We start from the raw sequence: 12,706 nt of genomic DNA on the forward strand, positions 1-12,706 counted from the left end.
AGGGAATCATGTTAAAAGCTGATTTAAGACAGTGGAAAGTTATCTGTTTTTATTTTCCTTTAATATTTTAATACTACTCTCAATAAATCTCAGTAAATCTCTGTACAAGAGCCAGTACATCAGAAGAATAAGCAGCGCTAACCACTAAAACGTAATTCCCTGGTTCTCAGTGACTCAACACAGTTGAGGTTTAGCAGTTGTTTACATCATATTCTGACTCAGTGAAGCCGATGCCCTGGACAGCCATCTTCTGAACGGTAACTGTTTTCATCCCTTGGCCTCCACAGTCATCATGAAAGAGGGGAGAGAGCATGGAAGATTGTGCAGGGAGTTTGATGACCAGGTCTCAAAGTGGCTTCCATCACGTCTGTTTACATTCCATAGACCGGCATCTAGTCACATAGCCCAGACTAAACTGCAAGGAATGTTGCAAAACATAATCCTTCTCTATGCCCAAGAAGAAGAATGGTATCTGGGAGCATTCTAGCCAGTCTCTGCAAAACTTACATCAAACCAAATTCATTTGCTTTCTTGATAAGTTTATTAAGCAGGTTGATGGATGCTGCTATTGGAGGGCCCAATATTATATTTTGGAATTAAAAAAATAAAAATGGCCAACAGGTATGTGAAAGCATGTTCAACATCACTAATCATCAGGGGAATGCAAATCAAACCACTATGAGATATTACCTCATACTTGTTAGGATGGCCACTATATAAAAATAAAAGATAACAAGTACTGTCGAGGATGTGGGGAAATTGGAACCCTTGCACACTGTTGGTGGGAATGTAAAATGGGGCAGCCATTGTGGAACACAGTATGGAAGTTCTTCAAAAAATTAAAAATAGAACAATCATACGATCCAGCAATTCTACTTCTGCATATTTGTCTAAAGGAATTGAAATCAGGATCTCAAAGAGATATCTGCACTCCCATGTCCATTGCAACATTACTCACAATAGCCAAGATGTGGAAACAATGTAATTGTTTATCAAACAGATGAACAGATAAAGAAAATGTGACATGATATCCATACATATTATTCAGCCTTAGAAAAAGGCAATCCTGTCATTTGCGCAATACAGATGAAACTTATGGGCATTATGTTAAGTGAAAAAGGCTAGTCATGGAACAACAAACACTATGTGATTCCACTTACATGAAGTACCTAAAATAGTAAGACTTATAGAAGGACAAAATAGAATAGTGGTTTCCAGGGTCTTCAAGAAGAGGGAAATGGGGAATTGCTCAACAGGTATAAAGTTTCAGTTACGTAAGGTGAATAAGTGCTAAAGATCTGCTGTATAACATTGTGCTTATAGTTGACAATATTGTACTGTATACTTCAAAATTGTTGTGTTCTTACCACAATAAAATTTTTAAAAATCCCTTCATATCACTCTTATTCAGCATCATACTGCAAGTCCTAGCTAGCGCAATGAGACACTAAAAACCACAGATAATCAAAAGCATAAGACAATAATGGCATAAGCTCATACCACTCAGAATCAACCATTCTTAACATTTTGTCATATAACATTTTTGCTATAATATCATATTGCATTGTATATATCACTCTGCACATTGCTTTTGTCATCAATGTGTTTTAAGAGCCAGTGTTCCTACTTAGCATTCCAGTTCATTTCTTTTACTTACAGCAATATAGTTCATTTTATAACTATACTATATGTATCTATTTACCTGTTACTTTATATCGTGGTTATTCCCATTTTTCTCTATAACCATTCTGCAAGGAACATCCTTCAGCATGTCTTTTTATGCAGATGTGAAATGACACATGCCTAGAAGGGAAATTGCAAGATCAAAAACACTCATTTTTTTGAACATTATAAACATGTATAACTTGTAGACATGAATGAAAATATAAAACACATGTATATCAAATTTGTAGATGACACAAACTCAGAAGGGAGAGATGTTATGATAAATGACAAAAATCAGTGTTGAAACTTTTCATAAGTGAGAATACTGGGCCATAACTAAGAAGATGGAATTTAAGAAAGATAAAGATAAAATCTTGCATTTAGTTGAAAGAATTAAATGCCCATTGCAAAAAGGCCGCGTTATTACTTGACAGCAATTTATTTGAAAAATGTCTGGGATGTTAGTTGGCCTCTTCTTTGCTGTGAGCTAACAGTCTGACACTATTTAGACCCAAAAAAAATGTAGAAAGACAGTCCCAGATTTATGATAGTTCCACTTAACTATTTTTCAACTTTACGATGGTGCAAAGCAAGACACATTCAGGGGAAACCATACTTTGAGTACCCATAGAATCACGGTTTTTCCTTTCCAGTCAAATATTCAATAAGTTACATAAGATATTCAACATGTTATTAAAAATAGGCTTTGTGTTAGATGATTTTGCCCAGCTGTATGCTAATATAAGTGTCCTGAGAATGTTAAGTTAGGCTAGGCTAAGCCAAGATGTTTGGTAGGTTAGGTGTATTAAATACATTTTCTGCTTACAACACTTTCAACTTACAATGGATTTATCAAGACATAACCCCTCCATAAGTTGAGAAGCATCGTATTTATGCAGCTATATTCATAGAAGAAAGTTTTGGAGGGTCTCAACGTTAACCTTAATTTTATTCTACCAAGTCATAACTCTATAGTGTTCAAATGAAACCAACTTATATTAACATAAGGAAAAAGAGAAAGCAGTCGTTTCACATACTACACTGCAGAGAGGATGGGTTTGGAGTAAGGCTAGAAGTAAAACCAGAGCTCCAAACGCTGCTGCAACTCATCCCTTTTACTGCCTCTCATCAATGTACCTCTCTGCCTACTGTATGTATTCTCTGAGCTACCAACCACATGAAGCTGGCTATGGCCTAAAGAAGATCTAGATCAGGGGGGTCCAATCTTTTGGCTTCTATAGGCCACACTGGAAGAAGAATTGTTTTGGGCCACACATAAAATACACTAACACTAATGATAGCTGATGAGCTAAAAATAAAGAAAAAAATCACAAAAATATCTCATAATATTTTAAGAAAGTTTACAAATTTGTGTTAGGCCACATTCAAAGCTGTCCTGGGCTGCGGGTTGGACAAGCTTGACCTAGATGATCCTCATCTGCAGCTTCAATTCATGAACTCCCAGGAGGGGTGTCTGCTTGGCCCAGCACAGGTCTTTTGTCAACTCCTTTGACAAATCAGGATGGCAGCCAACTTCAGAATCAATGGTTGGAACAGGAGAGGTACAACCTATAGATAGCCTTAGGAGGATTGTAGTTGACCAGGAAGCCCAATTTGTATCTTCCAAAGTTATTGTCCTTCATCCTGGAGTCACTGGGTATGTAGTTATCTGCAGACATGCTTAAACACTTAACTTCCTTTGCTTAGAAACCTCTCCTGATTCTGTTACTCTTAGGCTGTGTGGTCAACATCACATAAACAGTGAACCCTCGATATTTAACAGACAAATAAACCCAAATACATATTTTATTCACTATGTGATTTTTTTTCCTCCTGCGTTTTATATTTTTAAGATTCATAAAAATAAAATAGTTACTTATGTATCATGGCAGGTATCAAGAAATGTACTCCCATCAGCTGAATGGGGCCCTTGTAATAATTGCAGCAGATATAATCAGTATGCCTGCCTAAACTGTGAGTCTGGATCATTACCAAACTTGATAGTTACTGAGCTCTGACTGTGTGCAACACTATAGGTGTGGATCTACACTAGAGGATTTAAAACCTCACAGAGCCAACCAAACTGCAAACAACTGGGGAAGATGGATCACATGCAGAGGAAAGACTTAATCAGCTGAAGTTTCTGAGTAGTAGTCCCTGATTATCATCACATCTTAAGAGGGGGCCGCAATAGAATCCAGACAAGAAAAGGATATTCAGAATAAGTGAGATTTCCAATAAGACATAAAGGAGAAAAAGCAATTTGGCTAAAAAGAGAAAGAGACCTAGGATACAGATTCCCATTTGGAGTATTTTGCTGCACACTTTATATCAGGGGTCTAAAACCAGACTCAGAGGCAGAATCGTACGGAAAACCGACAAGATCAGGATCTTGGGTCCCAACTTGAAAGATTCTTATCCAATTCATCTGAGTCGAGTTTTGTGATTTATACTTTTAATAATAATTGTAGCTGATAATCTATAGCACTTACTACGTGGCAGACCCTTCATTTAAGTGTTTTATATATAATATTAACTCTCTAAGTCCTCATTGTAGCCGATGTATTAGGACGGTTATTATCACCCTTAATGATGTGAAAACTGAAACCCAGAGAAGCAAAGTAACTTGACTAAGGCCATGCAGTGTTGGGATTTGAACCCATGTAGTTGGGCTTCAGAATCTGCTAATCACTTTGTTCTGCAGATTCTCAAAAAAAAAAAAATAATAATGACTATGAAACTTGCAGGCAATTGTGATGAATTCAGTGTTGAAACCACTGCATTCTAACACATTCAAAAATTATTATGTACTGAGCACTGCTTCAGGATAGAGGCTCTATTATTCAAAGCCTGGCATATAGTAGATACAGAATATTGTTGGATATATTCCAAGCAGAAGGAGTCCTTAGAAGCAAGATTTTGTATAGGGAAATCTGTTGGGCCTGCCTGCTACCGCAGAAAGGAAGTGGGGCAAACTGAGTGACTCATATCATGTTTTCTGTCCCCATTATAAGAAAGTGCCAAGAATCAGAATAAGAGACGCATCCTTCTGACCCTACTTTAACGCTCTGCCCAGCTCCTTACATCTGTGCCGCTTATGCCCACACACTACCTTAATTATTTGGAGAAACAAGGACTTTCAACACTTCTCTTTCAGCTCATCCTTTTCTTCAGTTCCATTCTTTTTTTTTTTTTTTTTAAGTGGCATGATCATGGCTTACTGCAATCTCAGCCTCCTGAGTTCAAGTGATTCTCCTGCCTCAGCCTCCCGAGTAGCTGGGATTACAGGCACATGCCACCACACCCAGTTAATTTTATATTTTTAGTAGAGATGGGGTTTCACCATGTTGATCAGACTGGTCTCCAACTCCTGACCTCAGGTGATCCACCCACCTCGGCCTCCCAAAGTGCTGCGATTACAGGTGTGAGTCACTGCACCCGGCCAGTTCCATCCTTTTTAGAAACATCATGGAATATTAAGAGGATGTGAAACTCCAAGCAGTTGATTTCTCTGCTTATTTAAAGTGAAGATAAATGGCTTGTACTTGATAAATATTTTTGGATAGATGGATGGGAGAACTAAAAAAAGAGAATTAAACAAAGAATTAAACATTGAATAGAAACCCAGTGGTAGATCACTGTCCATGTCTCCTATGGGTCTGTCAGGACTAGCTCTCTTACTGGTAACATGCAATACAGTGTTATAATTAAGTGCACTGTCTTTGGATTAGGTGGCTTAGGCTCAGTCCTCCTTCTACCACTTACTAGCTGTGTGATCTTGGGCAAGTGACTTGTCCTCTTTAAACTTCAGTGTATTGTCTTTTAAACTAGAAATAATAATAGCACTTAAACTAGGGGTAATAACAGCGTCAACCTGCAAAGGTGTTGTGGAATAATGTACCTGCTAAGTACAATGTTCAATGCATAAAAATGCCCAATTAATGGCAATTATTTCACAGGAAATAATATCAGGTTTGGTGGCTTGAAACTTGCCTTCTAATATCTTTTGGGGTAAAACTTGACAGGCAGTTTTTTTCTTCCAAAAGGCAAGACTTTGGGGAACATGAGAGGCAAATGTCAGATTTTATTTACACTGGCAAGGAAGAAAGAAAGGGAGAGAGGGAGGAAATATAAAAAGATAACCTTTCCTCTTCTGAAAATCACACATCAATTTTTTTTTATACAATATAGGGTCCTTCTCTATCATCCAGGCTGGAGTGCAGTGGCGTGATCATAGCTCACTATAACCTCAAGCTCCTGGGCTCAAGTGATCCTTCTGCCTTGGCCTCCCAAAGTGCTGGAATTACAGGTGTGAGTCACCACACTGGGTCATAACATTTCTTTATATTCATGTAACTCCAAAGGTTTAGCTACCAGTGATGAAGTTATCCCAATTACAATTCTTAGACAGGAAAGGAAATGCAGTCAACTTCTGAGAAAATGGGTTGACTCTCTAGAAAGTCTGGAGGGTGTAAATGGCCCATGTTCTGAAGAGGGAACATTTCAAGCTTATGAGCTAGGCTCACCTCAACCAAAGAGCTCAGCTAATACAATATATCCTTAGAGCTTAGTTTGTTTCTGGACATTTGGATTACTTATTTATTTAAGTATTTATTTTAGTGCATCAGAATCAATGTAGTACATCAGAATCAATGAATTGAACTAAAATGAAAATCAAAGAATTTTAGTGCATCAGAATTAGTATAGCACTTTGAAGTTAGACAAACCTTAATTTGAATCCCAGCTCTAACATTTAATAGTTGCATGACCTTGGGCAAATTGTTGACAGCTGTACACTTCAGTGTGTTTGCGTGTAAAGGGGAAGTGATACTGTTACCTTTTACATCCACATGTTGGGATGATTAAACAAGGTCATGTGTATAAAGCACTCTATTCAAGACCTGACATATAGTAAGCACTCTATAAATATTGGCTATACTTACAGACGTAAGTATTGATATTGATATTATTATTGATATTATTGATATTACCAGGTACATTGATATTATTATTTTCATAATGTTTCTTGTCTACTTCCTTAATGAAGTGCGTAATACTCTTGGGCATTAACACAGGCTCCACCTGGCCTGTAAGTGAAACAGGGAGAGCCCTAGGCTTTTGCTTTGTTTTGCACAGAGCCTGCACAGAGCCCACCCAAGTAAACAAAATCTCCTATTCTTTCTCTCCATTTTAATTTTTCTTTTATTCCATGCCCTATGAATAGATTAGTTTCTTTCTCTCTCTTTGCCGAAGTACCTTCAGGCCTCCTCTCCTCCCTTCAGGCAAAAGTCCTTAAAACCTCCACTTTCCCCCAGTAATATTTTTCTCCAACTAACTGGAAGTGGAGAAAGATTTTCCTCTTTGTCTAGCACTGATTTTTTACTTGTAATTCCATTTCAACAAAACCACTTGCACTAAAGCTTACACACAATGTAAATAATTCATTAGAAATATATATTTGCTTGATGCTTATATACTTGCAGTGCATCTGCAGAGTCTATTATATCAGTCAGGGAAATAACAGGACTCCCAGTCACCAAGGTGAATGGAAAATTTTCCTCTTTAAATAGGTAAAAATTTAAGGTGCATGCAAATTAATCTTGGAAATACAGAATGCTAACACAGCAGGGGACTTTAAAATGTATATATTCTAACACTCTCTATAAATGTGGAAAATAAGTCCCAGAGCATTGTAACATGGCCATTAACAGGCCTTGTAGCATTCTGGAATTTAAAAGGCTAGGTGCATAGAAGGGAAAAAAGATATTAATGGCAAAGGCAGGTACCTAATGCCTAAAACCAGGATGTGGTGTAGCAGTTACCATTGTCATCATCATCATCATCACAATGACAATCAATGGTAATGGCTACAATTTGGGAATTATGATCTTGGCACTAAGCAGAGGCCTTTACATTTCTCTAGAAAGATGACCATGGGTAACACTGCATAAGACTGACTGATTTAGACTTTGAGAATTTTGCCAGTTTTGGGTGGCTGTGAGATATCTTGTCTGACCATAGGGCTAGATCATACTGCTACAAGAGAAGGTGGAATTTCTTCAGAAGGGAATGGACATTGCCACTGTAGTTCATCCCAGGCATTTTTCAACCTGGAAAGGGAATAGCTACACTCCAGTTAGAGGTCCTAGGCCAAGGCAAAGGAGAATCTCCTGCCCCACTCTGGCACCGAGAACCAGTTTGGTTTCTACTCCAAGGATGGGCGATATCTAAATTCCTCCCTGTGTGGTGGGAACCTACCCTGGGCTCCATGAGAGCGGGCTAGGAATAAGGCTCATTGAGGGATGCCAAATAAAAAATCTTGTGGCATGTGTAAGTTGTCCTCTGTGGTGTTTTTCAGTTCCATGCCCCAGGACTTCAAGACACCGATCTGCAATTGTGCCAGAGGATGTTAGAGAGGCAACTATGCCCTTGCTTGGGAGAAAACCTCATGAGCAGACCATGTCTTTTCATCCAAGGCCAGAGGAGAGGAAGCAGAAGACACATTTCCTGGTGCCTGATTATTCCTTCTTCCAGGGCTTACGGTTGCCATTTTGGGCCATCTCACATAGAAGAGGTACCCAAATGTTTGTCATCTCTCCCTGAAAGTGTGTCTAGTCCTCAAATAGAGGAAAGCCATCACTATCACTCTGCCTTCTCCATCGAGACCAAAAAGGAAGATACAAGCTGGGAACTAGATTTGAATATTTCTTGATACTGGAGACGGGCAGGGTGATGTGATCTCTGGAGTGTTTCCTCCTCAAGCAGGGGTGTGGGTAGCCTGGGTTTCCTGGGCCCAGATTTCAAACCTGTGTCAGCTGTAGCTGCACACAGAGTGCCCAGAGCTGTTGGGTGCAGCTCAGGTATGGCAGCATCAGTCATCTCCACACCTGCTGTAGAAAGTCTCAGGACAGCACTGTGAGTGGGGCTGGGGAATCTGGAGAAGAAAGTTCTATAAGCATAACACGGTTTACTTTACAGACAGCTTGCTACCACATAACGATTTGGGTACAACCCATGAAAGCAGCCCTGCGGAAGTAGAAAAGGGTATCTCCATGTCTCTCTAGGAGACGAACAAGCAATATCCACTGGAATCCAGAGGCTAAAAATTGTGATGTCCCAGGCCTAAGCTAGACAGAGCGGAGAATGGGCAGGACTTCCCCCTGAAGTATGGGCAGTTAAACAAGAGGAGGAAAGAAGAAAAAAAGAAAAGAAAGGAAACACTAGGCCCAAACTGATTTGCTGGTGAATTCTACCAGATACTTAAAGAAGAATTTAAACCAACTCTACAGTGCTTACCAACTCTTTCTATGAGGCCAGCATTATTCTGATAAAGTCAGACAAAGACATTTCAAAAAAAAAAAAAAAAAAAAAACTATAGGCCCATATTCCCCTTGAAAATAGATCCAAAAATTCTTAAAATATTTAGCAACAAAATGTTATGGTCCAACAGGGCTTTGATCCGAAGAAGTCCAGGAGAAAGAGACAATTCAGGAAAAGAGGCAGCAAAAGGAAATGTGGGAAACTTGGCCCAAAGTAGGTTTGAAGCAGACGATGGATGGCATTGCCTGGAAAAATTGCCTGAGTGTCTGATCCTAGGGGCCAGTGTTTCCCTAAAGGATTCCTACAGCTGAGTTCATGAAGATTCTTAGGTCGGGATACCTAGAAGAAAAACCTGAGACAAGGATTCCAGTGTGCATGATTTACAGAGGGATTGCTGTCCAGAAAAAACAGCTAAGGGAGTGAGGAAAGAATAAGGAAGGGGGAGAAACATGGCAAGGATGTGGACCTAGATAAAGTCAGCCCTTGACCTGACCCACAGGGTGCTCTGCAGTATAAATTGCATGACACAATTATCACACCTGGAGCATCACTTGCACCCTGCGTCAGTCAGTTATTGTATGCCTCTGGGGAGTAGGAGATGTCAGCTCCCAGTATCGCTGAGTGAGGCCGATCCCGTCAGCCTAGGGTAATGCTCTGCAGAAGTCTGCAGGTGGATGCTGTTGGCTGTGGCACTCACTGCACCATCATAGCAGTTGTAAAGGGGTTTGGAGTGCGGCACCAATAACATCTACTGCGCAGGACTTCATACAGCCACTCTCCTCCCCCTGGACAGTTGGAGCCTGAAGTAGGCAATGATAGTGGAGGTAGTTAGGAGATGAGGTACTCAGGAACTATTTAGATGGTAGAATTGGGAGGACACGCAGCTAATTGCATATGGGAGGCAGTGGGGAGGGTCAGTGTTCAGCTGATGGACATAAGAAGTATAAGATCATACTCACGCCCTGGGGAACTGGAGGAATGGTGGGGCCTTTGTCAAAGGTAAGGAACATGAGGAAAGGAGCAGGACTTGGAGAGGAACATAAATTCAGTCTCCAGTATTTTCATTTTGAAAAGGGAATCAATGGCTTATGAATAGCATACCTGGAGCTCCACAGGGGTTTCAGGGACCAATTATATGAGGAAGATGAGGCCAGAGAGAGGGGAAAAAAGAAAACCAAATAGTCTAGTGCTGGCCCTCATCCCATCCTACACTGGAGCACTTCTGCTATCTTGGTTTGATTCCCACAAATGCAGACTTTGAGGCAAGGATTAAGACACATTGAAAGACGATCTCTGGGGTTAACGGTGTGGTGACTCATGCCTGTAATCCCAGCACTTTGGGAGGCCAAGGCAGGTGGATCACTTGAGGTCAGGAGTTTGAGACCAGCCTGGCCAACATGGTGAAACCCCATCTCCACTAAAAATACAAAAATTAGGTGGGTGTTGTGGTGGGTACCTGTAATCCTGGCTACTTGGGAGGCTGAGGCAGAAGAATCACTTGAGATCCAGGTTTCAGTGAGTCTATATTGTGCCACTGCACTCCAGCCTGTGCAATAGAGCAAGACTCTTGTTTAAAAAAAAAAAAAAAAAAAAAAAAAAAAAAAAAGATGACCTCAGGAAGCATAGGTGAGGATAGTGAAAATGAAAGAAACAGCCACCAAGGGAATACTCATGAATAGATTATCTCTGAAGACCACAGGGGCATGATCTGTTGGAAACCCTCTGACCATCCATGTATCCCACATGTTTCCCACTGAGGGATAAGAAGCTATTTTCCTACCGTGAATGGAACCTCTTTGGTTGAGGGTGTAAGAAACCCCTCAATGCCATGCTAGCTTGAAGACCAGCTGAGAGCCTGTGTAGAGGCTGCAGAAGAAAACTGGTGTGTAGAGAAGCACTCACACCTCAGCGGGCCATATAACCTGGGGCAAGGGATCCATGGCTTCTGCTGCACCTGCTCCACTCTGTTTTTCCATATAGCAATTTCTGAATTTCCATATATGTTTTTTGCTTTGTTTTTCTTTTTTAAGAGAAAAATCTCCTGTCTAGAAAAACAGGCTGGTCAGTGTCCTAAAATCAAAAGTCCACAGCAGAAGGCACTTTGAACAAGCAGTTATTGCCTCCTCTGGTCTCACCTCCAATTCTCCATGTAAAATTAATAGTGTACTCTGGGGACATCCCTTCCATTATCTAGTCTTGGTGAAAAGGGACAATGGTAGAAGCAGGGTAATCTCTGCCATATCGATTTTCTGTGTGAGCTTCTTTGTGCCTCCAGGGAGACACCACTGCTTTCAGTGCCTATTAGCAGTTGTGTCTTTTAACCTCCCGGTCAGGCTGGCAGTGTGAGTCCAACAAAGGCTCCAGCTCCAATTACTTCGCCAGTACATAGCCTGGCTGAACTGGAGCTTGCAGCTCCACATGCTGGAAATTGCACTTTCCACCAATACAGAGACAAGCAAAGAGGGGCATTCAACAAATCCCCAGCTACAGCTCAGCATGGCAGGGAGGCAGAAAGGACCTATATACCAATTAGCCAGGCAGCTATGGCCATCAATCATGGGTGACCTGGGCACCCAGCATATATGTCCATCCTGGACCCCACCACCGAAATCACACTGAAAACTTGTATCCAGAGGAGGCTTGAGACAGCCAAAGCTACAGGTGGCAAAAGCTTTCATTCCAGAAAGCACTTCAATCCCACAACCTGGAGAGGAAGGCCCATACGACCAGCATAATATTAAAAGTGTGCAGTACTTACAGGATATAATTCTATGCTTACATGCATTTCTCGGAAAATTTTGGCAAAGACTGCTACCTTCTGAGTAAAATTGGACATAGAAATGACAATAACACATATTGGGTATTTATCACCTTCTTAAGAGATGCATAGCCATTTTCCTGTGGCTGAGACAGGGGTCTCTTTTAATACTTAACATTTCCTTTAGGTTGGCCTAATGCCCAAAGGGAAGCTGTAATAATCTCCCACATTTGTATTTGGTAAAAAATTGCACAATGACAATTTAATTCACTACTTACTGCAGCCCTTATTATGGTCTTTGTACAACAGGTAATATCCCTGTTAATTTGAGAATCACTGTTAACCTGAACCTTTCCCATTGTTTTCAAAGCTTTCTCTTAAGTGTCAGAAACACACCCAAATACACCCAAACACACCCAAACTTGTATTTTAGCCCTTCTATTGTGAATATTCATTAAGGGTGGTGTGACATAGTGCTTCAGAGCACAGCTCTGGAGCCAGCCTGCCTGAGTTTGATTCCTGCTCTGTCATTTATTGACCTGCAACATCGAGCAATTTACTTAACCTCTCTGAGCCTCAGTTTCACCATCTGTTAGATGAGGACAATAGTGTCTACTGAATAGGGTTGTCCCAAGAGCACTTAGAACCATGCTTAGCACAAATGCTGAGGCTACGTAATGCTCAGCTCTTTACTTCCTGCTTCTCCGGTCATGCATGTTATTATAAAAGTGCCCTTCCAGGAGTTTGAGACCAGCCTGGACAACATAGCAAGACCCCATCTCTAAAAAAAAAAAATGTATTAGCCCAGTGTGGTGGTGTGTACTTGCAGTCCTGGCTGCTTAGGAGGCTGAGGCAGGGAGATTGTTTGAGCCCAGGAATGCGAAGCTGCAATGAGCTAAGATCATTCCAATGCATTCCACCCTGGGCAACAGAGCAAGACCCTGTCTCTTAAATTTTTTTTTA

The 12,706-nt window shown here is 40.7% G+C and overlaps 1 long non-coding RNA gene across 1 annotated transcript in view; it reads right to left on the minus strand.

The window, feature by feature from the left end:
- The window catches only part of LOC134759116 (uncharacterized), a 94,126-nt gene that overhangs the window by 62,665 nt on the left and 18,755 nt on the right, over positions 1–12,706 (minus strand). The window contains exon 3 of the long non-coding RNA XR_010135032.1: positions 1,703–1,803. This is a non-coding gene — a long non-coding RNA (uncharacterized lncRNA). The remainder of the gene's footprint in view (positions 1–1,702; positions 1,804–12,706) is intronic.

This window comes from Gorilla gorilla, chromosome 7, assembly GCF_029281585.2.
Source record: "Gorilla gorilla gorilla isolate KB3781 chromosome 7, NHGRI_mGorGor1-v2.1_pri, whole genome shotgun sequence".
Lineage (NCBI taxonomy): Eukaryota > Metazoa > Chordata > Mammalia > Primates > Hominidae > Gorilla > Gorilla gorilla.